The following is a 26,650-nucleotide window of genomic DNA, read 5'->3' as shown; positions in this document are numbered from 1 at the left end:
TCCTTATTACGCACAAAAAAATGAATACTCCCCTGTTAGCTGGGACCTAGTATAGTGGCAGGCTGACTTGTGGGCCTACTAAGTTGACGAGGACGGAGGGCTTTGTCAACTTAGTCAATATGCACGATTCTAGCTCTAGTGACCGTACGATGTCCATCCAACGGCCGTAGTGCTTCTTCAACCTCTGGTCTTCTTGCTCCAGCCGCCCAAACCAGCGCCGGTCGTGCCTCATGCTCCTACCTCCCGTGGCCGGCTGTGATGCGGCGGAGGCCTCACGGCCCCCTACTACTCCCACCGCTGTCCAGACCATCCCTCTACTCACCCACACCCCCTGTTATTCCGCGGCGACGACAGCCTCACACCGCAGCAAACCAGTGAACCCTTTGTCACACCCTGATTTTCATGCCACTACACTAAAGCTAACAATCATGATGAAATATGGTTTGACAAAAACTTTTGAGTGTTTTGGACCTTGCCTTGATTGGCTTTTGTCTGCTGTTTGCAAGTGCTCTAAAAATCAAATAAATCCTCCAACTCTTATACTCCTTCTCCTTGATCCAAAACCTTGCCCAATGATCATGCCATGTGTGTAGGACATAAAAACAATTTCTTGCAAAAATATTTTGGCCAAAAAGTATTTTCAAAAATTAGTTTTCCAAAAACCCCTGAATTAAGATTTGTACTGCAAGTACTTAATTCAGGGCAGTAAAAATCTTTCCAAAAATATGTTTGACTCCTATTAGATATAGGATACCCAGAAACCACAAAAATATAATTTTAAAAGTTATTTTACTATTTTATTTAAAAGCTTTTTCTTAAGGCCAGAAATGGTCTTTAATAGGGAAAAATTATTTTATTGTTTCAAAAATATTTTACAAAAATCAGGGAAACTCAATGGACATATATTGTCCATATATAAGAGCTTCAACACATGGTCATGTTCAAAATATTGGTCAAATCCCTCAAAAACCATTTCTGCCCATTTCAAGGATTTGAAATATTTCTACAGGAAATGTTTCCCAGCAATTCCAAGAAAATTCTAGCATGTCACATATGACATGTTTGATGATCTTGCCAAGTATCATGTCATGGAGAATAGTATAACCCCATGAGATCTCCTCAAAACCATTTCTGTCCATTTAGAAGTTTGAGCAACTTTACATTGCCAAACATGTCCAAATGTTCTCAAACCTTGTTAACATGCTCAAATGGTCTAATTATTCATCTAGACCAAATGGCACAAGTTGGAGAGAATGTTATCTTGCTCAAAGTGCCCCAAAACCCTTCCTGTTCAGAACCAAATTTGAACAACTCTACATTGGCAACTTTCTCCTTTTGATCTCAACTTTTGTGGACATGTTCATAACCTCAAATGATGACACTACACCAAGTGGTGCATCAAGGAGAATAGATTTGCATGACTAAATCTTGGTAAAGCCATTTCTGTTGATTTCTAGGGTTTACCAAAGTTACATTGGCTACTTTGCCCAAATGAGCTCAAACTTGGTGGAACATCTTACTTCTATGTGACATTCCATCGTGTTAATTCTCATGGCAAGTGGAATTAATTTTCTTGCCCAAACCATCATCAAACACCTTCTGCCATTTTTCCAAAAACACCATTTTGACCCCTTCCACTAATCTCCTTGAGCTCAACTTTTTACCACAGCTCCTCCTAGTCTTCTCCTACCTGCAGTAACTCTCCCCTGGTCATTGCTCAATTATTGGAGGGGTAAAACCCCATTTTCTCTCTCTAGACAGCCCATTTCCCTCTCTCCCTCAACCTCTCTCCTCTCCTACTGGCTGTCCAGGGCATCCAAGGCCCTCTCCCCTTTGTTTACTCCTCCCTAAACAACCTAGACACAAGTGGCCACGCCCTACAAGCCAAAGGCATGCCCTGGCATGAAATTGGCGTGCTCCAGAGGGCGCTACAGTGCGCTCCCGCACTGTAGCCGCCCCCTGCCAAGCACCTCCGGCCACCTCGAGCCTCCCCAGCGCGCCCGACGATGCTCCTCGGCGTCCTCAACACGACAGCCAGTCGGCCCCCTCCTCCTTCTCCCTCCTCCTGCCCCTGCTCGCACGTGCGCCAGCCGCCCGAGTGCACTAGTGAGCAAGCTCGCACGCGCGGTGCCCCTGGCCCCCCTGCTCTCTCTCTTCTCTCCCCTAGCTCTGGACCAAATCCAGGAACGCCCCAGACACACCGCGACGAGCTCCTGTGACCCGTGGTGACGGCAACGAGCTCGCCGGCGCACGAGTCCTCGGTGGACCGTCGCCCGCCTATTTATGGGCCTCCCCGAGCCCTCCTCTCCTCACCACTCGCCCTCTCTCCCTCCCAGAGACCCACGGGACGAAGCCAAACCTCTCCCCAAGCCCTCCATCGCTCCCCATGGCCGGAGCCGAGCCACCGGCCTCCACCTAAATTTAGCCGAGCCCGATCTCTTCTCCCTCTCCTCTCTCCACCAGCAGGCTCCCCTGAGCAAGGCGGAGCTCCCACGCTCTTTCCCTCGTCCGAGGACGCACCGTAGCGCCGTGCCCAATCTCGCCCGACGCCACCGTCCGCCGGCATCCAAGCCGCCGTCGCCTAGACCATCCCCGGCAGCCGTGGCATACACGAATGGATGCGGCGCTCGACGCCGAGCTCATCCATAGCCAGAGCGTCGCCAGAGGTGCTCCGTAGCACCGACAGTCGTCGTCGGGGCTCTCTGCTCCCTCGGCCAGGCGAGCGCGCGGGAGGAAGACGAAGACGATGACCTGCGGGCGAGCCCCGCTCGTCAGTGGCTCCACCCACCGGGCCACGCTGGCAAGTGGACACGGGTCCAGCTCGGGGTTGCCTCCTGTGCGGGAAGGCGTATTACCCCGGTACGCCTTCGACGTTGCCCCTGTCGCCGCGCGGCCGAGCAGCTGGGCCGGCCCATGGCTATCTCTGACCGGTGCGCAGGATAAGGGTAATGCCTTATATTTCTTTTTTTATTCTTTTTCCAGTGAGTTTCTAAAATCCATAGTTCATTCATTTCATGCCCAAATTCGATGATTCAAATTTCTACTAGTTCATAAATTCATTCTCTATCACAGGGTGCAATTTGCACATTTTTTCAGAAACATTTCCTTCACAAATGTTTATGAAATCTTACTTTTCCATTTCTGTCATAAACTTTAGAAAATCACAGAGAGCCCATTTTTGATCGAAATTCCATGATTCAAAATCCTAGATGTCTATAAGTTCAAAACTTAGTTTTTGAACATTTTTACTAATACTTTCTGTATCACCTCAAATAATGGTCTATTTCTTCATATATAGCCAACTTTGTAAATTCATAGGAAAATCATTTGAACTCCAAATCCAGTGAAACCAACTCCTAGATGCTTATAAAATAATGGTTTGTTAAATGGGTGCCTTTGCTCATTTTTCAAAAATATGTTTCTCTACACTTCTTGCAAATCCATAAACCCCTTGATTCCATCATATCAAAATGTTCAGAAATATCCATTGATCCAATTCCAATGAAATCACTTTGGTCATTCCTCACATGACCAGAGGTATCCTAGAAAAGTCAAATCAATATTTTTGGAGCACTTTTATTTCTGCCTTGTTGTGTTGCTTATTATGGTTGCTTTCAACGATAGTTGACGAAGTAGACGAAATGCTTGGAGTTGGACCAGAGCTATTTGAAGACCTCGAAGACTTTGTTAAAACAGGCAAGCAGCCCTTTGACCATGTCTATGAAACCCTTTTTATGCATGACATATAGCATCATATTGTTGTTGCAACGGAATCATGATGAGGTGGAACCACTTTGATGGTTTGCCTCCGTTACTTCCTCGTTGATACTTGCATTGTGCATGACCCTACCTCCTTATGAGGGTTATGCCGGTGGGAGTAGATAGGATGCTAAAGTAGTTGCTATGCAAAAAGGGACGGGAATATGCATGGTGATGGAGACATAGTATTTTCAAAGGACTTTTCGAAAACCCCGTCGGGTGCCACTTATGCCTGAGGGAGATAATGAGATGGGTAACCGCTTGATGACGATGGTGTACCGAGGCAAGTGTGTGTGTTGCTTTCAAAAATGGATTGGTTTAAGTAGCGACCGTTATTCCAACCTTACATGCGCAACCACTCTACCCTTATATGGGAAAGGGCATTATTGATTACCTAGGCCGATACTAGCTTGGAGCCCGCATTACTAGTGACGGGGGAGAGTTGGTGCTCTCTCTCGGGACGGGGTCGTGCCAGGTAGGGCGGCCAAGAACATTTTTATGGGGCACCGGACACACCGTTGGTACCCCGTGCCAGTGGTATGTGATGAATATGGGAGCAAGGCTCCACAATTTTTAAGTTGTGAAATGTTGGGCACGGGGGTTACTACCAATCAAGTGGACTCCATGTTAGTGTCGTCTAGGGAAAGATAGTGATCGGGTGCTTACCCCGGGTACTTGAGGTACCGCGGGTCGTGGATGACACGGAAGTTCCCCGGATCTTGTGGGTAAAGTGTGCAACCTCTGCAGAGTGTAAAACTATTCGAATAGCCGTGTCCATGGTCAAGGACAGTTGGGTAACCGCTCTTGGGCTACGTCCACTTGTTTACAAACCAGTGTGTGTGGGAAGAACTACTTGGGTCAAGTCAAAGGACTTGACATGGATGAGTTGGGTTGGAGCCCACTCCCTTTGTGTTGATATCTGTAACCTGTCCTCTTGGTTACTTGAATTCTCCTGATGCATGTCTTACGAGTTGTTGAACATGTCATTGCACTCAAAAACTAGCTTTCCGCAATTTTTTTACCTATATCATGCATTGTTGTACCTTGAACCAAAACATGGGTTGCTTGCGAGTACATTCAAAGTACTCATTGGCTTGCCACTGGTTATTTTATTGGCCAGGCATGAAAGAACATGATATGAAGAAGAGTACCTCGGTGATGAACATGCGAGCTAGGACGCTTCCCAGTCAGAATGCCTGTAGGGTTAATGCAGATGGCATGGGTCCAAGTTATCGACGAAGATTTCGGCTGCGATGTTATACTCAAGACTTGACCATAATGGTCCTACTTGTGTAATACGGTATGTATGGATGTAAGACTCTTGTTATTCAGCTTCTGTGTGTTCAGTGAGCATTGATCTCTAGGATCACTGTACACGTGCATTCGGTGATCACGACTTATGAGTCGGGGTCCCCACAGAGCTGGTATCAGAGCCATCCTGACTGTAGGAAGCCTTAGTTTGCATGGTCGTTAGTTAGGGTAAAACTATTTTCAAAACTATTACTAGTTTTCAAAACTATCTATACTTCTCTTCCCTTCTCAGTTTTTTTTCGAAAACTAAGGTATACTTTCCTTATTGATCTCTCCCCCTTCAAAACCTTTGGTCGCTAGAACCCTTATGCCCCTGACCACTGGATTCCTTGTAATCCTCGTGGATAATCTAGAAGGAAGATGCCTTGTCAGACATTCACCCACACCTCCTGAACACAAGATTGGCGACATCACAACAAGACGATACCAACAGAAGATACATCCTCGAGGGATGAGGACCTGAAGGCCCAGGAGATGGTGACACCCTTGACACTGCCCCAAGATGATGCAACCTTAGCCTACGACGATCAGGGCATAGGATATGCAAGATCATGATATACATCGCTAATAGGGTAACCCTGTCACTACCGTTGTTGTATCGGCGACCACCGGCGGATGAGGACCTAGCCATTTGGTCCGCCTCACTATAGTGAGCAGGAAAACGGTTCTCTTCATCCCCCGCTCTCGGTGACGATATTGTCAACAATGTGTCCGACAGATTGGACCTCTATTATGCCTTGTTAATGTCATTGCATAAAGGATGGCCACCTGGAACCGCCGACACCTTAAAAAGGCAAAAGCGATCATCATGATTAGGAGGACAAGAGAAGACCAAGTCAATGCCAGCTACGAGGAGCCACCTTCACCCCATCATCTCATCAGGCGAGAAGTGTTGAAGATTCTTCAGGCCAACCCAGATCATTTCATCAAACAACTACAAAAGACGTAGCGACACCTGAGGAAAAATCCAGAAGACTTCATGAGGCACGAAGTAAAGCACGACTACTTAGTCCGAGAACCCCTAGGGTAGGATGAGTCGTGTACCCCCTATGCGGAGTCGAGTCCGTATGAAGGTTCGAATAGAACCATGACTGTGTGTTGCTTGTTTTTATTTGATTGTGTTTTCATATAAGTCGCACTTTTGCCCTAGGCAACAAGTACGTGACTATATCACCTTCCTTGTATTCCTTTGTTTGGCCCTTTTGGCACCCGTTTGGTTGCACTTGCACTATAGAACCCCCTTTAGGCATTCCCCTCCTCTATGCTACTTTTCCCCCGCATCTCTTTCATCAACTGAAGATCAGCAAGACAAGATGCACCAATGATTCTACCTCGGCAACCAACTGGCAATGAAGACTTTTGCTACCGTCTCCTCGACCAAGTGAAACCCCGTAGAGTTATATTTAACCCTCCAGACTAGAAACCCATTCTTAGACCCTTCGAGACTTCACAAGATACCCCATATCGAATCTTTAACCATGTGCTTGACCCACTGAATTTCAAGAGAACCAGTTAAGCCTCCGTAACCTTGCTTATCACTGGGCTCATTATGGAACTAGTGGACGTAGTGAGCAAGCACATTGTCACCCTAATATAGCACAAGAACTGACGATGCCATAAGGAAGACCAATTTGAGGATATAGGAATAGAGGACAAATGACTTCATGAGTTTGTATCAGTGACCCTGAGGAATTATCTGAGACTTTGGTAACTCATGAGTGATGATTGGATTTGGCCTATACGAGATGATGCTTTTGATGGTATAAGGTTATTTGTTTGAAGGACTACATAGACTATTGGCATCTCAGAAACCGTGCTTAAGGATAAGACAATAAAATGTTCACTAAGCCACAACATGGTCGGATCCTGACCTTGGGCTTTGGCTCTAGATCAATAAGACCTTGGCCATTGCTCAATCATGACCATCACCAATGCCTCAGCCCACTTTGCGTACCACATAGACTTCATGGAGTGCTTGGACAAGTTAGTTGTCATCTTTCTTTGATGACATACTTGTCTACCCGAAGACGGAAGAAGAATCGTTGAGCTGGTCAAGGAACATCTGAAGATCGTCATGTCTAGGAGGAAGAACTACACCAACCACCATCTTCAAGAAGTATACCTCCGCATCAAAGACCAGGCATATCTGCAAACCACTTCTCTCGGATGAACCAAGCATTTCCATGTCAAAGGGAAGCTCACACCAAGATTTATCGGCCCTCTCCAAGATCACCGCAAGACGAAGAATAGACGGCTACCAGCTAGAGTTATCACCTGAGTCGCACACTGTGCACAATGTTTTCCCACACGACACCACTCCGGAAACGTTTCCAACTTCCTAACTAGCTCGACCTCTACAAGGACATCGATCACCGAGCCATCGACCTCCAGCCCAATCTAACCTACCGCGAGCTACCCATTAGCAACCTGGATCAAGAGGAGTGTCATAGACGAAGCCACACCATCAAGTACTTCAAGATCAATGGAGCACTACACGGAAGCAGAAGCAACATGAGGACTTGAAGACTACCCCAGACCCAAGTTTCTATGCCCCTTTCCGCGCCTAGTTTGGGAATCTCGGGGACGAGATTCTTGTAAGGGGGGTAGGTCTGTCACACCCTGATTTTCATGCCACTACACTAAAGCTAACAATCATGATAAAATATGGTTTGACAAAAACTTTTGAGTGTTTTGGACCTTGCCTTGATTGGTTTTTGTCTGCTGTTTGCAAGTGCTCTAAAAATCAAATAAATCCTCCAACTCTTATACTCCTTCTCCTTGATCCAAAACCTTGACCAATGATCATGCCATGTGTGTAGGACATAAAAACAATTTCTTGCAAAAATATTTTGGCCAAAAAGTATTTTCAAAAATTAGTTTTCCAAAACCCCTGAATTAAGATTTGTACTGCAAGTACTTAATTCAGGGCAGTAAAAATCTTTCCAAAAATATGTTTGACTCCTATTAGATATAGGATACCCAGAAACCACAAAAATATAATTTTAAAAGTTATTTTACTATTTTATTTAAAAGCTTTTTCTTAAGGCCAGAAATGGTCTTTAATAGGGAAAAATTATTTTATTGTTTCAAAAATATTTTACAAAAATCAGGGAAACTCAATGGACATATATTGTCCATATATAAGAGCTTCAACACATGGTCATGTTCAAAATATTGGTCAAATCCCTCAAAAACCATTTCTGCCCATTTCAAGGATTTGAAATATTTCTACAGGAAATATTCCCCAGCAATTCCAAGAAAATTCTAGCATGTCACATATGACATGTTTGATGATCTTGCCAAGTATCATGTCATGGAGAATAGTATAACCCCATGAGATCTCCTCAAAACCATTTCTGTCCATTTTGAAGTTTGAGCAACTTTACATTGCCAAACATGTCCAAATGTTCTCAAACCTTGTTAACATGCTCAAATGGTCTAATTATTCATTTAGACCAAATGGCACAAGTTGGAGAGAATGTTATCTTGCTCAAAAGTGCCCCAAAACCCTTCCTGTTCAGAACCAAATTTGAACAACTCTACACTGGCAACTTTCTCCTTTTGATATCAACTTTTGTGGACATGTTCATAACCTCAAATGATGACACTACACCAAGTGGTGCATCAAGGAGAATAGATTTGCATGACTAAATCTTGGTAAAGCCATTTCTGTTGATTTCTAGGGTTTACCAAAGTTACATTGGCTACTTTGCCCAAATGAGCTCAAACTTGGTGGAACATCCTACTTCTATGTGACATTCCATCGTGTTAATTCTCATGGCAAGTGGAATTAATTTTCTTGCCCAAACCATCATCAAACACCTTCTGCCATTTTTCCAAAAACACCATTTTGACCCCTTCCACTAATCTCCTTGAGCTCAACTTTTTACCACAGCTCCTCCTAGTCTTCTCCTACCTGCAGTAACTCTCCCCTGGTCATTGCTCAATTATTGGAGGGGTAAAACCCCATTTTCTCTCTCTAGACAGCCCATTTCCCTCTCTCCCTCAACCTCTCTCCTCTCCTACTGGCTGTCCAGGGCATCCAAGGCCCTCTCCCCTTTGTTTACTCCTCCCTAAACAACCTAGACACAAGTGGCCACGCCCTACAAGCCAAAGGCATGCCCTAGCATGCAATTGGCGTGCTCCAGAGCGCGCTACAGTGCGCTCCCGCACTGTAGCCGCCCCCTGCCAAGCACCTCCGGCCACCTCGTGCCTCCCCAGCGCGCCCGACGATGCTCCTCGGCGTCCTCAACACGACAGCCGGTCGGCCCCTCCTCCTTCTCCCTCCTCCTGCCCCTGCTCGCACATGCGCCAGCCGCCCGAGTGCACCAGTGAGCAAGCTCACACGCGCGGTGCCCCTGGCCCCCCTGCTCTCTCTCTTCTCTCCCCTAGCTCTGGACCGAATCTAGGAACGCCCCAGACACACCGCGACGAGCTCCTGTGACCCGTGGTGACGGCAACGAGCTCGCCAGCGCACGAGTCCTCGGTGGACCATCGCCCGCCTATTTAAGGGCCTCCCCGAGCCCTCCTCTCCTCACCACTCGCCCTCTCTCCCTCCCAGAGACCCACGGGACGAAGCCAAACCTCTCCCCGAGCCCTCCATCGCTCCCCATGGCCGGAGCCGAGCCGCCGGCCTCCACCTAAATTTAGCCGAGCCCGAGCTCTTCTCCCTCTCCTCTCTCCACCAGCAGGCTCCCCTGAGCAAGGCGGAGCTCCCACGCTCTTTCCCTCGTCCGAGGACGCACCGTAGCGCCGTGCCCAATCTCGCCCGACGCCACCGTCCGCCGGCATCCAAGCCGCCGTCGCCTAGACCATCCCCGGCAGCCGTGGCATACATGAATGGATGCGGCGCTCGACGCCGAGCTCATCCATAGCCAGAGCGTCGCCAGAGGTGCTCCGTAGCACCGGCAGTCGTCGTCGGGGCTCTCTGCTCCCTCGGCCAGGCGAGCGCGCGGGAGGAAGACGAAGACGATGACCTGCGGGCAGGCCCCGCTCGTCAGTGGCTCCACCCACCGGGCCACGCTGGCAAGTGGACACGGGTCCAGCTCGGGGTTGCCTCCCGTGCGGGAAGGCGTATTACCCCGGTACGCCTTCGACGTTGCCCCTGTCGCCGCGCGGCCGAGCAGCTGGGCCAGCCCACGGCTATCTCTCACCGGTGCGCAGGATAAGGGTAATGCCTTATATTTCTTTTTATTCTTTTCCAGTGAGTTTCTAAAATCCATAGTTCATTCATTTCATGCCCAAATTCGATGATTCAAATTTCTACTAGTTCATAAATTCATTCTCTATCACAGGGTGCAATTTGCACATTTTTTCAGAAACATTTCCTTCACAAATGTTTATGAAATCTTACTTTTCCATTTCTGTCATAAACTTTAGAAAATCACAGAGAGCCCATTTTTGATCGAAATTCCATGATTCAAAATCCTAGATGTCTATAAGTTCAAAACTTAGTTTTTGAACATTTTTACTAATACTTTCTGTATCACCTCAAATAATGGTCTATTTCTTCATATATAGCCAACTTTGTAAATTCATAGGAAAATCATTTGAACTCCAAATCCAGTGAAACCAACTCCTAGATGCTTCTAAAATCATGGTTTATTAAATGAGTGCCTTTGCCCATTTTTCAAAAATATGTTTCTCTACACTTCTTGCAAATCCATAAACCCCTTGATTCCATCATATCAAAATGTTCAGAAATATCCATTGATCCAATTCCAATGAAATCACTTTGGTCATTCCTCACATGACCAGAGGTATCCTAGAAAAGTCAAATCAATATTTTTGGAGCACTTTTATTTCTGCCTTGTTGTGTTGCTTATTATGGTTGCTTTCAACGATAGTTGACGAAGTAGACGAAATGCTTGGAGTTGGACCAGAGCTATTTGAAGACCTCGAAGACTTTGTTAAAACAGGCAAGCAGCCCTTTGACCATGTCTATGAAACCCTTTTTATGCATGACATATAGCCTCATATTGTTGTTGCAACGGAATCATGATGAGGTGGAACCACTTTGATGGTTTGCCTCCGTTACTTCCTCGTTGATACTTGTATTGTGCATGACCCTACCTCCTTATGAGGGTTATGCCGGTGGGAGTAGATAGGATGCTAAAGTAGTTGCTATGCAAAAAGGGACGGGAATATGCATGGTGATGGAGACATAGTATTTTCAAAGGACTTTTCGAAAACCCCGTCGGGTGCCACTTATGCCTGAGGGAGATAATGAGATGGGTAACTGCTTGATGACGAAGTGGTGTACCGAGGCAAGTGTGTGTGTGTTGCTTTCAAAAATGGATTGGTTTAAGTTGCGACCGTTATTCCAACCTTACATGCGCAACCACTCTATCCTTATATGGGAAAGGGCATTATTGATTACCTAGGCCGATACTAGCTTGGAGCCCGCATTACTAGTGATGGGGGAGAGTTGGTGCTCTCTCTCGGGACGGGGTCGTGCCAGGTAGGGCGGCCAAGAACATTTTTATGGGGCACCGGACACACCGTTGGTACCCCGTGCCAGTGGTATGTGATGAATATGGGAGCAAGGCTCCACAATTTTTAAGTTGTGAAATGTTGGGCACGGGGGTTACTACCAATCGAGTGGACTCCATGTTAGTGTCGTCTAGGGAAAGAGAGTGATCGGGTGCTTACCCCGGGTACTTGAGGTACCGCGGGTCGTGGATGACACGGAAGTTCCCCGGATCTTGTGGGTAAAGTGTGCAACCTCTGCAGAGTGTAAAACTATTCAAATAGCCGTGTCCACGGTCAAGGACAGTTGGGTAACCGCTCTTGGGCTACGTCCACTTGTTTACAAACCAGTGTGTGTGGGAAGAACTACTTGGGTCAAGTCAAAGGACTTGACATGGATGAGTTGGGTTGGAGCCCACTCCCTTTGTGTTGATATCTGTAACCTGTCCTCTTGGTTACTTGAATTCTCCTGATGCATGTCTTACGAGTTATTGAACATGTCATTGCACTCAAAAACTAGCTTTCCTCAAAAAAAAATTTACCTATATCATGCATTGTTGTATCTTGAACCAAAACATGGGTTGCTTGCGAGTACATTCAAAGTACTCATTGTCTTGCCACTGGTTATTTTATTGGCCAGGCATGAAAGAACATGATATGAAGAAGAGTACCTCGGTGACGAACATGCGAGCTAGGACGCTTCCTAGTTAGAATGCCTGTAGGGTTAAGGCAGATGGCATGGGTCCAAGTTATCGACGAAGATTTCCGCTGCGATGTTATACTCAAGACTTGACCATAATGGTCCTACTTGTGTAATACAGTATGTATGGATGTAAGACTCTTGTTATTCAGCTTCTGTGTGTTCAGTGAGCATTGATCTCTGGGATCACTGTACACGTGCATTCGGTGATCACGACTTATGAGTCGGGGTCCCCACACCCTCATACTCCTCTACGCGTGGGCATCCACTGCCGCGTCTTCCCCGGCTCCGCGTCATCCCCTTCCTAGGCCTCGCCGTCGTCCACCGCCCTGGTGGTCTCGGCGCGGCGTGGTCAACGTGCTCAAGGAACGGCTTCCATCGGACGTGGACTGTACGTGGAGAGGCTGACAGCTGGGTCCACGGCCGCAGCAAGGAAGTGCCTCCTTATTACGTGCAAAATAATTATTCCTCCACCTGACAGCGGGACCCACCGGACGGGCCACCGTATTCGCGAAAAAAACGTTTCCCCCTGACTGCTGGGACCCACCAGCTACATCTTCGCACGCAAGGAAGTGCATTTGGGAAAAAAAACGATTCGCCCCCTGACTGCTGGGACCCACCAGCTACATCTTCGTAGGCAAGGAAGTGCCTGACAGTCGGGACCCACCTGGTCGAAGCGTACGTAGCGTTGTCATTCTGGTCGCAAACGTGTACGTACATACTGGTCGATGTAGAGGCACGCACGTGTCATAGTAGAGGCGTGCACGTGTCGTAGTAGAGGCGCGCACGTAGCATTTACACGTACTACAGCGGCCATGGTGCAAGAAAGAAAATACGGCCACGTATGTGTACATACGGGCGGGGTCTCGAACGCCTACTCGCGCATACGTACGGCCAGGGCTCGTGTACGTGGCTGGGTCGAAACGGAGAAACAACGTCGTCGTCGTGTTCATGGGGAGGCAACGGAATGCGTCGTGTTCATGGGGAGGCAACGGAATGTGTCGTGTTCATGGGGAGGCAACGGAACGTGTGGGAGCCAACTGGCTGGGTCGGAACGGAATGCGTGGTCGTGTTCATCGGGAGGGCTTGGACGGAACAGGCGATGGAAACGAGGCCTGGCGTACTGCAAAACGGAGGAAACGGCCTTGTGTTCGACCGGCCACATTCGAAACGGGATCTTGTTCATCGGGAGGGGTCTGGCGTACCGCAAAACGGAGGAAACGGACCTCCTATGGTCGAAACAGGGGTCCTGTTGATCGGGAGGGGTGTGGCGTACCGCAAAATGGACGAAACGGACTTGTGTTGGAGCGCTACGGTCGAAATGGGGGTCCTGTTCATCGGGAGGGGTGTGGCATACCGCAAAACGGGACTCCACGGGATACTGTTCATCTCCACCATCGACCCCCTCTAGCCTCCACGAGCTACTGTTCATCCACCGTCGACCTCCTCCAGCCTCCACCTGTGACTGTTCATCCACGGGCTCCTGTTCATCCAGCCTCCACCGCGCGCTACTCCACCGGCTACTGTTCAACCAGCCCTCTCCACGGGCTCCTGTTCAACCACCCCTCCACGGGCTACTGTTCATCCTGCCCTCCACCGTCTACTGTTCATCCTGCCCTCCACGGGGTGGTCCTGTTCATCCAGCCCTCCACGGGGTCCTGTTCATCCAGCCCCAACCGGCTCGATCGATCGGGGTCCTGTTCATCCAGAGGCAACACCACGGGGTCCTGTTCATCCACCCCCACCGGGAACTGTTCATCCAAACCCCCCCGCAACACTCACTGTTCATCCAGAGGCAGCATCGATCGGCTTCAGTTAGCAGCAGTAGCGAAGGAATCGCTCGATCGGTTCAGTTAACAGCCATCGATTGATCGCTCGGGTTCAGTAACGCGTAGCCTGCAGTGTAATTGCTCGGGTTCAGTTAGAGCCCAACGCCTCGCTCGGGTTCAGTTAGAGCCAACGCCTTGCACACACGCGCGTACGTGTACGAGAGAAGCGCGCATCGCTCAGCCCCCGACCTCGCACTGTAACCGGGAACTCCCCGAAATTTTCCTCCCCCTTGCTTCTACCACAGTTTTTTCTGTCATGGATGGCCCAAAGAATGTGATGCAGCTGCGTCTCCGGCCCGCCCAGGACGAAAAGCCCATTTTCTGTCATGATTTTTTGTCATAGAAGTAGGAGCCCACCACATCTATGATGATACCGGGTTTTGTCACAATTATCATCATAGAAGTGTCATATGTATGACATAATTTTTTTTCGTTCGGCCCAAAATGCCGGATGTGTCTTTTTTTGTAGTGACAAGAAGAATGACAAGGCCAAACGACCTCCTCCTCTCATGCAAACCTTTGTGAAGGAGGGTGAGGGTGCTACTAAGGAGAAGGAGAAAAACTCCATGAGGGGTATTGGTGCCAAGAAGAGAAACGCTCCCCTTCCCGACAAAGCCGGGGACTTTAACCCTTCTTACGTGTTGTGCTGCGCTAGTGATGGGCATGCTTATGCCAAATTTGTTGGTTCTCCTTATGGGTACATTGAATGGTCTATTTGGGTTCCTAAGACCCTTGTTACTAACATCAAAGGACCCATTACAAAATGGGTACCTAAAACCAAGCATTGATCTCTTGTAGGTGTTTGCTTCCGGTGGGGGATCACGGTTGCTCGATAGTGGAGCTACTAATCATACGACCAGAAGCAAGGACTTGGTGGTGGACATGCAAAAGATTCCATCCATGCCCATCAATGTTGAGTGGGGTGATGCCTCGTCTTCTAAGGTATTGGGACTCAGCAAAGTTGTCATTTCTCATGATATTACGATCGAGAAGGTCATGCTTGTTGAGTCCCTTGCATACAATTTACTTTTTGTTCGTCAACTAGCACTCATGGGCTTTGCCACTTTCTTTGATATTGATTCTGTGGCCCTCTTGTGGAGCAAGACTCTTAAAGTAGTCTTTGTTGGGCATGTCGAGAATGGTCTCTATGTGATTAACTTTTTGGAGCGTCCCACTAAGACCGCGACATGCCTAATGGCTAAAGTTGACGTGGGATGGTTTTGGCATCACCGTTTAGCCCACGTAAATATGAGATCTTTGCAAAGTCTTCTCAAGGGGGACCATGTCTGTGGACTAACAAATGTTAGTTTTGCCAAAGATCGTGCTTGCAGTGCTTGCATCGAAGGAAAGCTACATGAGAAGGCTCACCCTCCCACGACTATCATCTATTCGAAGAGGCCCTTGGAGCTCCTTCACTTGGATCTCTTTGGACCTCCATCCTTTGATAGTCTTGGGGGTAGAAAGTATTGCTTGGTGATTGTAGATGACTATTCAAGATACACTTGGGTATATTTCTTCAAGAGGAAGAGTGAGACCCAACAAACCGTCATTGACTTTGCAAATGAAGCTCAACGACAGCATAATACAAAGATCTTAACAATAAGAAGCGACAACGGCTCCAAGTTCAAGAACTACACCTTGGATGAGTTTTTGAGTGATGAGGGAATCAAGCATCAATATTCCGCACCTTATACCCCTCAACAAAATGGTGTAGCAGAGAGGAAGAACCGGACGTTGATGGATGCGGCAAGGACCATGATGGCGGAGTTCAAGTCTCCCTACAACTTTTGGGCCGAAGCCATCAACACCGCGTGCCATGCATCTAATCGGCTCTACCTCCGCAAAGGCTTGAACAAGACTCCATATGAGATACTCACCGGTAACAAGCCCAACCTCAAGTAGTTCCGGGTGTTCGGGTGTAAGTGTTTCATTCTCAAGAAAGGTGTCAGTTTGTCTAAATTTGAGGCTAGAGCTCATGAGGGCATATTTGTTGGTTATGCTACAAACTCTCTTGCTTACCGTGTTCTCAATAATTCCACGGGACTTATTGAGGAAACATGTAACGTGGAGTTTGATGAGAATAACAGCTCCCAAGTGGAGCAAAGTGGTACTTGTGATGTAGGTGATGAAATTCCTCCTCAAGCCATAAGAAGAATGGGTGTTGGTCTTATCCTATCCATTGAGGAACCCCTTGTGGCCGAAGGAGAAGGACAATGTTCTACTCAAGTGGAACCTTCACCAACCCAAGACCCACACGCTTCCGAAGAACAAAGTGAGGGCCCTCAACCTCATGAACAAGACCAAGGGCAAGATCAATCTCAAGATGGTGTTGTAACATCAAGTGATGCCCAAGGTCAAGTTCCCTCCTCCGAGCAAGTTCAAGATCAAGAGCTTCCACGAGAACGAGAACAAGCTCAAGACGACGCTCAAGATGATCAAGTGACCACTCCTCGTCTCACCCCCGAGGAGGAATTGGAGCGTCGTGCCGCCAAGGTTGCTTCCAAGCTCTCCACCAAGGATCATCTCATGACAAATGTGCTTGGAAGCTTAAGAAAGGAGGTAAGCACTCGTAGACAATTAGCAAACTATTGTGAACATCACGCGTTTGTCTCTTGTGTTGAGCCCCAAAAGGTCTATGAGGCGCTCGAAGATCCGGATTGGCTCAATGCCATGCACGAAGAACTCAAACAACTTCGAGCGCAACAGCGTGTGGAGATTGGTGCCAAGGCCAACGGTGAACCACAATGTCATTGGAACCAAGTGGATATTTAAGAACAAGCAAGATGCTCATGGGATTATCATTCGCAACAAGGCTCGCTTGGTAGCACAAGGCTACTCCCAAGTCGAGGGTATCGACTACGGTGAAACCTTTGCTCCTGTTGCTCATCTTAAATCCATTCGCATGTTGATTGCATATGCTTCTCATCATAACTTTAAGTTACAACAAATGGATGTGAAGAGTGCTTTTCTTAATGGTCCTATTAATGAATTGGTTTATGTCAAGCAACCCCCTGGGTTCGAGGATCCCTACTTTCCCGATCATGTGTATCAACTCAATAAGGCACTCCATGGCCTTAAACAAGCCCCACGTGCGTGGTATGACCACCTTACTGAGTTGTTACAAGACCGTGGTTTTCAAGTTGGGCTAATCGACCCCACTCTTTTTACTAAGAAGGTCAAAGGGGAGTTGTTTGTGTGCCAATCATATGTTGATCATATTATCTTTGGTTACCCTAACAAAGCTTACAATGAGGAATTTGCCGCTCTCATGACCTCAAAGTTTGAGATGTCTTCCATGGGAGAGTTGAAGTTCTTTCTCGGGTTCCAAGTGAAGCAAAGGAGAGAAGGAACCTTCATCAACCAAGCCAAATACACTCAAGACATGCTTAAGAGATTCAAGCTAAGTGATGTCAAGCCGGCGTCCACTCCCACGCCCACCAAATGTCAACTTGACATTGATACCAATGGTAAAGCGGTGGATCAAAAGGTATATCGCTCCATGATTGGCTCCATGCTTTACCTTTGTGCATCTAGACCAGATATCATGTTGAGTGTGGGAATTTGTGCACGGTTTCAAGCCGCACCTAAGGAAAGTCACTATGTGGCGGTCAAACGAATCTTTCGATATTTGGCTCATACCCCAAACTTTGGCTTATGGTACCCAAGAGGAGCAAACTTCAAGATTGTAGGTTACTCGGACTCGGATTTGGCGGGAGACAAAGTGGATAGGAAGTCCACTTCCGGAGGGTGCCAATTCCTTGGTTGCTCTTTGGTAAGTTGGTCTTCCAAAAAGCAAAGTTGTGTGTCTCTCTCGTCCACCGAAGCGGAGTATGTAGCGGCCGGTAGTTGTTGTGCACAACTCTTATGGATGAGGCAAACTTTAAAGGATTACGGTGTCATTTGTGACAAAGTGCCTCTTTGGTGTGACAATGAAAGTGCCATCAAGATTTCTCTCAACCCGGTGCAACACTTCAAGACGAAGCATATTGAGATTCGATATTACTTCATCCGGGATCACATTAGGCGAGGGGAGATCGAGCTCAACTATGTCAACACTCATGATAACCTTGCAGATATTTTCACGAAGCCATTGGATGAAGCAAGATTTCACGAGTTAAGGCATGAGCTAAGTATCATTGATTCGAGCAATATTGCTTGAACCCTTGCACACCCCACCATACTCAACTTGTTGTCTTGTTTAGATGTAGGCATGGACATAGGGGGAGTGTTGTTCTCTCAATGAACTCTCCCTCCCCCCATTATGCATAAATTGATCAAGTCTTTCACATTAGCCATGTTTGATGGTACTTGTGCTTCAAAGACGAGTTTTTGTCATGGGCCCAAGGATAATTCTTCGTGGTGCCATACCAATTGACTCAAAACATAGGTGGCTCCGGCCACCGCCCTCTCGTTGGAGAGGTTGTGTCTCGTGGTCGTTTCTTGTTGTCTTTTTGCCCCTTCTTCTCCTCGTGTTTGAGCTTGTTGGGTGGTGTGGTGTTCGTTTGAAGTTTCTGTGCGAAGACCACTCGTTCTCTTGTGTTGGAAATGTGCTTCTTCTTGAGCTCACGGTACTAACGCGGCCTGCCACAGTACTACCGTGCGTGGAGTGTACGGTACTACCGGCCCAGCGCGGTACTACCGCCTGGGGGAGTGGTACTACCGCTTGGTGCGGTCCTTCCGCCCAAGCGGTACTACCGCGATGATACACGGTACTACCACGCTATCGGAGGCGCGTGGGGATAAGGACGGGAACGGGGGGTTCTAACTTCCCCATACCCATTCGTCAGTTTCCCCCACTTCGTATCTCTCTCTCTCGCTCAAGAACGGGGCCGGAGTCCCTCGCCGGATCTCCGTCTCCGGCTGCTCTCTTTGGATTCCGATTGGTGGGATCGTTCCCCACCACTTCCTCTTGCCATGGACCAAGGTTTTCCCCAAATCCCTCTCTTTTTTGTTGGTTCTCTTGTCTCTAGGTTTTTGGGGAGATGCTTGTGTTCTTGAGATTTTAGGCCAAATCTTTGCAAGAGAAGGTTGTAGGAGAGTAGTGTTGCGTAGACATTTTACTTGATATATTTTCCCGTGGTAGATGTGATCAACCGTAGTTCCGCCGTGGTTTCGTGCGTCTTCTCAGATTCAAAGTAGGCTCGGATCTGGCGCGGTGCGGTACTACCGTGCCTCTGATGCGGTACTACCGCTCGTCCGGTACTACCGCTCGTTCGGTGCGGTACTACCACATGTTCTGTGGCACTAAGGTCTTACTACCGCTCCAAGCCACGGTACTACCGTATCCTCACACGGTACTACCGCGACTAGGAGCGGTACTAAAATTTTAGTACCGCATGACCAGGTAGCACTACCATTGTTGTCCCATCTTCCTTGTGGCATTTATCCCATATGATTTCTACCTGTTTCCTTTGCTTTGCCGTGGTCTTTGCATTGATTCTTCTCGCTCTTTGTGTGTGCTTTCTCTTGTGTCTTAGGTGGTGGCTCTCGCCGTTCCAATCCCAGTCGTGACACTGGCTCCAAGCGACTGCGCAATCCTCAAGATGAAGCACCAGAGGGCTCCAGTGCCCCCAAGCGCAATGTCAAGACCACTGCCAGCAAGCAAAAGGAACCTGCTAAGGGCATGGACGAGATTCCCCTCAATGAGTAAGTCAAACGTCGGAAGATCAACCCTTATGTGAAGGCTCGTGCTATCCTCAGAGGCACTGAGTTGTTTTGGACCAAGCAGCAGGCTCTCATTTATCTGGATGTAATCAAGAACAAGCAAAACACCTACGTGGATGTCAAGTGGATAGACATGAATCACATGAGGAAGGACAAGTTTCGTGACTACTTTGGAGAAGCTCTGGATTTGGTGGAGCAGTTCGGTATTGAACATGTGATCTCTTTCCACCTTGACTATGATCCTGAGCTTATCTGTCAGTTCTTTGCCTCAGTTCACTTTCACCCCGGGGATGAGCGGAGGATGACCTGGATGACCAATGGCCGTCAGTTGTCTGCTACCTGGAAGGAGTTCATGGGTCTGCTCCACGTTCCTGATGACGGGCTTCACACACCGTTTGGTGTTCACCCCCACGCCAATTCTGAGTCTGCTAACAAGAACAAGCTTCAGCCGTACTATGTTGATAAGGTGCTTCCCAGTGGCAAGTCGACTTGGGTGCTGAACTCTTTTCTGGATATCATGCATCGCATCTTCTGCAACACTCTATTCCCTCGCATTGGCGACAAGGACAAGGTTCATTCCTACCTGGTGGACATGATGCTCCTGTGCACGGAGGCACGTACATCTCAGACTCAGCCACTTGATGTCTCACACATTATGTGGTGTGAGCTTCGGTTTGCGGTGTACACCCGCAAGGTACCTATCTATGGACCATACCTGTTTCTGTTGATCTCCACGACTTGGGAGAAGATGTACCCTGGTGATGAGTTCCTTGCTCCAGACTGGATTCAGCATGAGTCCATCAGTCTCCGCGTCAAGCCCAACTGGGCCAACACTACTACTCGTGCTGAGGCATCGGCTGCTAGGAGGGCTGTTGGTGAGGAGGAGGCTGGTGTAGAGGATGTTGCTGAGGACCGTGCTGCTAGGTCTTCCCCACCTTCCTCTGAGCCATCGTGGGCCAAGAAGTTGAAGGACAAGATGAAGACTCTCTTCTGCATGCAGGCGAAGGGGTAGTACAGGACTCACGTGGCATCCAAGGAGAGTCGCCACCGCGACAAGAAGGTCATGAGGCTCTTTGGAGAGGATATCTCTGGCGGTTCTGAGGATGCCATCACGCCAGAGGCTGCATGGATGGCGAAGCAAGGTTTCAAGTGGACTAGTTCTGAGGAGGACATCGAGTAGACCGTCCCCGCCGCCGAGTCTGACGAGGAGCACGAGGGAGCATTGGGATGATTTCTCTGCCTGAGCCACCCCTTGTGTGTAGGTGTCCTCTCTGCCTTTTTGGCATCTCGATGCCAAAGGGGGAGAGTGTGTAGGGATTTGCGTGTTTGCGAGTCGTGTGTCGTGTTTGGTGTGTTTGCTTTGTCGTTTGGACCTCGTTTTCCTTTGTTTGGTTTGTGCCTTTGAGACTTATCCTTCATATGGTGTAAGACATATGCACTCTATTCTATCTTAGTGAGCTTATGTTTGTGCTATCTTGTCTAGTGTTAGCCTTACTATTGCAAGATATGCCTTGTCTCTATAATATAGGGGGAGCTTTGATCCTAGTATGTGGGTCGTGCAGTCCAAAGCACCCATCTAGTTGGCACACATCTAGGGGGAGCCCGTCTATATTCTAGAGAGGAGGGGTTTGCGTTTGCTTAATATTATGTTCCTTGTGCAAATCCCATATTGTCATCAATCGGGAGATTGTAAGGGCATATTTATCCCTAAGGTGTTTTGGTGATTGATGACAATGCTTTTGCGGACTAATCGTGTGCCTTGAGTTTCCCAGACGTTTCATCGCTAGGCACGAGACGGTTTGGTGCCGCTCGAAGACTGTTGAAGACGGCGTCTTTTCTACGTTTCTTTTTGGTGGATTTGAGTCGTAGGAAAGCCGTACTATTAAGAGGGGGTCCGCGTCGAAAAGGTTTGGGTAGAATCATCACGTACACATTTTCTTCCTTGTCCCCTCCTTCCCCCTGCTCTTTGGAGCATCCTCCATTGATCCTCCTTTCCCTTGTCCTGACTGTTGTTGGTGGGCTTGCAGTAGTACTACTCCCTGTTAAGCGGTAGTACCGCACACACCCGCGGTAGTACCGCACTTCGGCACGGTAGTACCGCAGGTGCCCACGGTAGTACCGCTCCTCTAGAGCCGCAGTACCATGGCCCCTAGGCCAAGTACCACTCCTTCGCGGTAGTAGGGGCGGATGTAATTTTTTACATCCATGCCACTGCGGTAGTACCGCATCCGTTGCGCGGTAGTACCGTGCTCGGCCTGGCTCAGCTGCCAGGCGGTAGTACTGCTCCTCTGCAGTAGTACTGTGTCGGATTTTTGCTTCTTCCGTTTACCAGCGGAAGTAGGCACGGAGTATCTTTATCCGCGCTCTTCCCAGGCTAGGGGTTTCCTGCCTTGCGGTAGTACCGCAAGGGGGAGCGGTAGTACCGCGCCCGCGGTAGTACCGCCCTCAGCTCTTGTGCTACAGGTCTGCCCTAGCTGCTGCGACTGCTGCAGTAGTACCGCGGGTCCGCACGGTAGTACCGCGTGGCCTTGCGGTAGTACCGCTTGTCAGCAAGCGGAAGTACCGTGTGGCCCTACGGTAGTACCGCTGGTCTGGGGCGGTAGTACCGCTGGTCGCGGGCTGGTAGGTGGATAACGGTTGGATTTTTGTCCTAAGCTATAAAAGGGGTGTCTTCTTCCTCTAGTTGACTACCTCTTCCAACCCTAAGCTCCATTGTTGCTCTAAGCTCCATTTTCGCCCGATCTCACTCCCTAGCCAATCAAACTTGTTGATTTGCTCGGGAGTGGTTGAGAAGGCCCCGATCTACACTTCCACCAAGAGAAATTTGATTCCCCCCACTAATCCCTTGCGGATCTTGTTACTCTTGGGTGTTTGAGCACCCTAGACGGTTGAGGTCACCGCGGAGCCATAGTCCATTGTGGTGAAGCTTCGTGGTGTCGTTGGGAGCCTCCAATTGAGTTGTGGAGATTGCCCCAACCTTCTTTGTAAAGGTTCGGTCGTCGCCTCCAAGGGCACCAATAGTGGAATCACGGCATCTCGCATTGTGTGAGGGCATGAGGAGAATACGGTGGCCCTAGTGGCTTCTTGGGGAGCATTGTGCCTCCACACCGCTCCAACGGAGACGTACTTCCCCTCAAAGGGAAGGAACTTCGGTAACACATCCTCGTCTCCACTGGCTCCACTCTTGGTTATCTCGTGCCTTTACTTGTGCAAGCTTATTTGTGATATATCTCTTGCTTTCTTGTGTTCCTATCTTTGTTGCATCATATAGGTTGCTCACCTAGTTGCATATCTAGACAACCTACTTTGATGAAAAGTTTAAATTGTTAAAGAAAAGCTAAAAATTGTTAGTTGCCTATTCACCCCCCTCTAGTCAACCATATCGATCCTTTCACATGGTATCGGTGGAATGTGATGATCAAAGTCCCTATGTTACCCCTCCAGGTTCTTGAAAGAATTGTTTATGAGCTTCAATAAGCTTCTGCACCGATAAGGGACATTCTGTTTGTGGCCTAGGTACTGTAGTGACATAATTCAGATATATCACATGTTCTACAGCATCAGATTGAATGAGCCCATGCAATTGTTTACCAGATAAGGGTGTGCAACTCTGAATTCTGTCAGATATGCCTTGCAATTTGATTTCAGTGCCCTGATGCTCAAACTTCATGATCTTCAGTTTCCAATCTACCCACATAGGGCTCATGATTTCCAACCAGTTCATACCTAAGATAATATCATAGCTTTCCAGAGGTAAGACTTTGAGAGAGGTACTGAAACTGGTGCCCTGGCACCACCATTGCAAATCTCTAACTTGTTGTGTACAAGTGAGAGTGCCCCCACCAGCCACCTTAATAGTAGCTGCTGGCAAGTTTTCCACTGGACACTGGAGTTGTTGCACCAATTTCTCACTAACAAAACTATTGGAACTACCTGAGTCCACTAGAATGAGCAGATGTGTTTTCCCAATCATACCTTGTAATTTAACACTTTCTTTGCAAGAGGTGCCAGTGACAGCATGGATGGATAATTTCATGACAACTTCATCTGGTTCATCACCAGACTCTGATTCTGCAATGGAAGGCACCGGATCTCCAAGATCTGGTATCTGTAATGTTGACAATAGTTCCTCCATAACATGTAACAAACTGAAGTAGGACACTTATGGCCAGGCCCAAATTTCTCACCACACTTGAAACACTCTCCCCTGGCTCAGCGCTGAGCTCTTAAGTTGTCAACTCTATCAGTGAATTGATGTTTATCGTCAGGCTTCTTATCAGGAACAGCACCAAGTAACCCTTGATGCACATACGGCTTGAATTTAGACACTTTGTGCTACTTGTAAGTGTCCTCTGCCAACAAGGCTTCCTGAATTTGTGCCAGCTGAAAGGCAGAATCCACAGTTCCCGGATGCTGAGGCTTCACCGGAGCTCGAATAGCAGGTTTCAGCCCTTCAATGAAACGATTAACAAAGAATATCTCATCATATGCATGATTGTAGACAAGGATTTTGTGCATGAGTTCCTCAAACAGATGCCCATATTCCTCCACTATTCCTTCCTGACGCAATGCAAAGAAGAGATCAATTGTCCTAGAATACTTGTTCTTGTTAAACTTGGCAAAGACCACAACACAGAACGCAGGCCAATTGTCAATAGTATGCATAGCTTCATATGTTTGCAACCATAATGCTGCATTCCCCTGAAAATGCATAGTCACAAAATCGACCCACAAGGCTGGTTGAACTGTGTACATACGAAAATATTTCTCACACTGTTTCTTCCACCACCTCGGGTTCTCACCATCAAACTTAGGAAAATCCGAACGAGGGAGACGCGTATGAGTACGAGTTGTGGAGGAAAGCTGAATGGACTTAGGCGATAAACACTGATCCTCGTCATCAGACAGTTCAGTAAATGGCGGAGGCTGTGATTTCAGATGCTCACCGATGTTCATGTTGAATCTGGGAGCCCGAGGCGCACGCAGGTCGACCCCTGTCTGGTGTTGATCCATACGCTGTCCCTCGGTGCGAAGGGGAGCCGCCCGCTGGTGGAGTGGTAGTGGATCGATGGAACCCGGTGGTGCACGCTCAAACGCCTCCACGCGGTGCAACACCGCGCCGAGCGACTGCTTCATGGACGCCACTACCTTCATCCAGCGAATTGTTTGCGAGGAGGACACGCCCCATGGTCGCCTTCGTGCGGTGAGCGCCGCAGTAGTGGACTGCGCCAGCACGTCGAACGCCTTGGCCGACGACGTCGCGTACTTGTCGACCGCTTCCCGCAACTCTTGCACCGCGCGAGCCGTCTGTTGGCCCGCCTCCGACACCGCCGCACTCTAGACGATGGAATCCTTGACGAGCCGCTGCAGGTCCGCCAACGACAACTCGCCGCCGCCATACGAGCCGAGAGCGTAGGTTTGCCGGATCTCGTCGTGGACACGACTTCGACTCAATCCGCCCTGACGCAGGTATGCCAATGCGTTTTGCGTGTATTCCCGAAGGATCCACACCTTTTGCCAGGAATTTAGGGATCGAATCCAAGGCAATCACCAAATCAGAGGGGGGGAAAATAGGCAAAATCCTCGGATCTGATACAAGGCTCTAGATACCAAGTGCTACCCTCGGGTAGAAATCCCTAGCCATGGCCGGGGTGTGGAATCGTCGAATTCAGAGAAGGAGACGTGGATAGGAAGGAAGAACCCAAGAAGGAGGTTCGATTACAGGAGGAAGAAGATAAGGTTTGCTCAATACATTCTTTTCTCCACACACACGACTGCCTCACGACTACTTGTACTGTAGCCACCACATGGCACACACGCCTACAGTCGGCCTACAGCATACTCGGCCCACTTACACTCAGCCCATACACAGGGAATGTAGCGGTAGAGAATGTGATGCGCATGGAACAGTAACCCATCACCCGTAACAAGAGCCACTGGACGGCCAATTGGATCCATATTGATCAAGTAACGCCGGTCCCAACACGAGTTCATGTCATCACCATCATCTTGTAGTACCAGCGTCCAGATGGACACAGGCTGCAGGCCGGGCCTCGTGCTTCTAGAAGCGACCAGGCAAAGCTCCCCTCGCACCACCTCCAGCAGGAAGGATTTACCGAGAGCATGGTCCAACGAATCGGGCTTGCCGGTGAAGTTAATTGCAGGGAACTACCACACTTCGGCACGTCGTAACGAATCAGTATCATTAGTCATTTTTTTGCCATGCAGTACCAACTCTAAGCCTAAGTGTTGCAAAACAGTCTAACCCATGTATAAACATGGGACCCGTGTGTCAGGAGCCAAACCTGGCATGTTTTTTTCTTCAAAAAACACCTTTGTTGTAAATTTAATCGCTCAAAGCCCCGCCGCCTCGACCTCGCCGGCCTCCTCGTCGCTCGCTCGCCGGTGCCCAGACGACGGCTCGCCGAAGCAGCAGAGCGGCGGCTGGCTCGCCGGTGCAGCAGAGAAGCGGCTGGCTCGCGGGAACAGCGGCTCGTGTTAGGCGACGAGGGCTAAGGGCGGCGCGGCGGCGCGGTCGGGTGGTGCGGCGGTGCGGAGGCGCGGCGGTGCGGTCGGGCGGTGCAGCGGCACGGTGGCCAGAACCGTCGCTGGATTCAAACGCCGCCGCCCGTGTCCCTCGTTCCTGAATCCCCGATCTGCTCGAGCTAAACGAGCCAGCGTTGCATGGGCTGCAGCATGGCCCAACCGTGGCCTAGTGAGGCCAACACATTTAAAAAAAGTGATAACATGTATTTTTAATGCACAGTTACTCAAAAATTTGATAACATGTACTAAAAATTATTGTGTAATCGTAATAAATTTTATAATGCATGCTGAACATTTTATAAAATACAATATTTTTTAAATACTCGTTCAACTTTTCCCAAAAATGTTTTGAACATTTTTTTAAATGCACAAA

This window comes from Triticum urartu, chromosome 6A (genome assembly GCF_056163025.1).
Source record: "Triticum urartu cultivar PI428250 chromosome 6A, HENAU_Tu73, whole genome shotgun sequence".
NCBI lineage: Eukaryota > Viridiplantae > Streptophyta > Magnoliopsida > Poales > Poaceae > Triticum > Triticum urartu.
The sequence above is the reverse complement of the archived record's forward strand: the minus strand, read 5'-3'. Positions refer to the sequence as shown.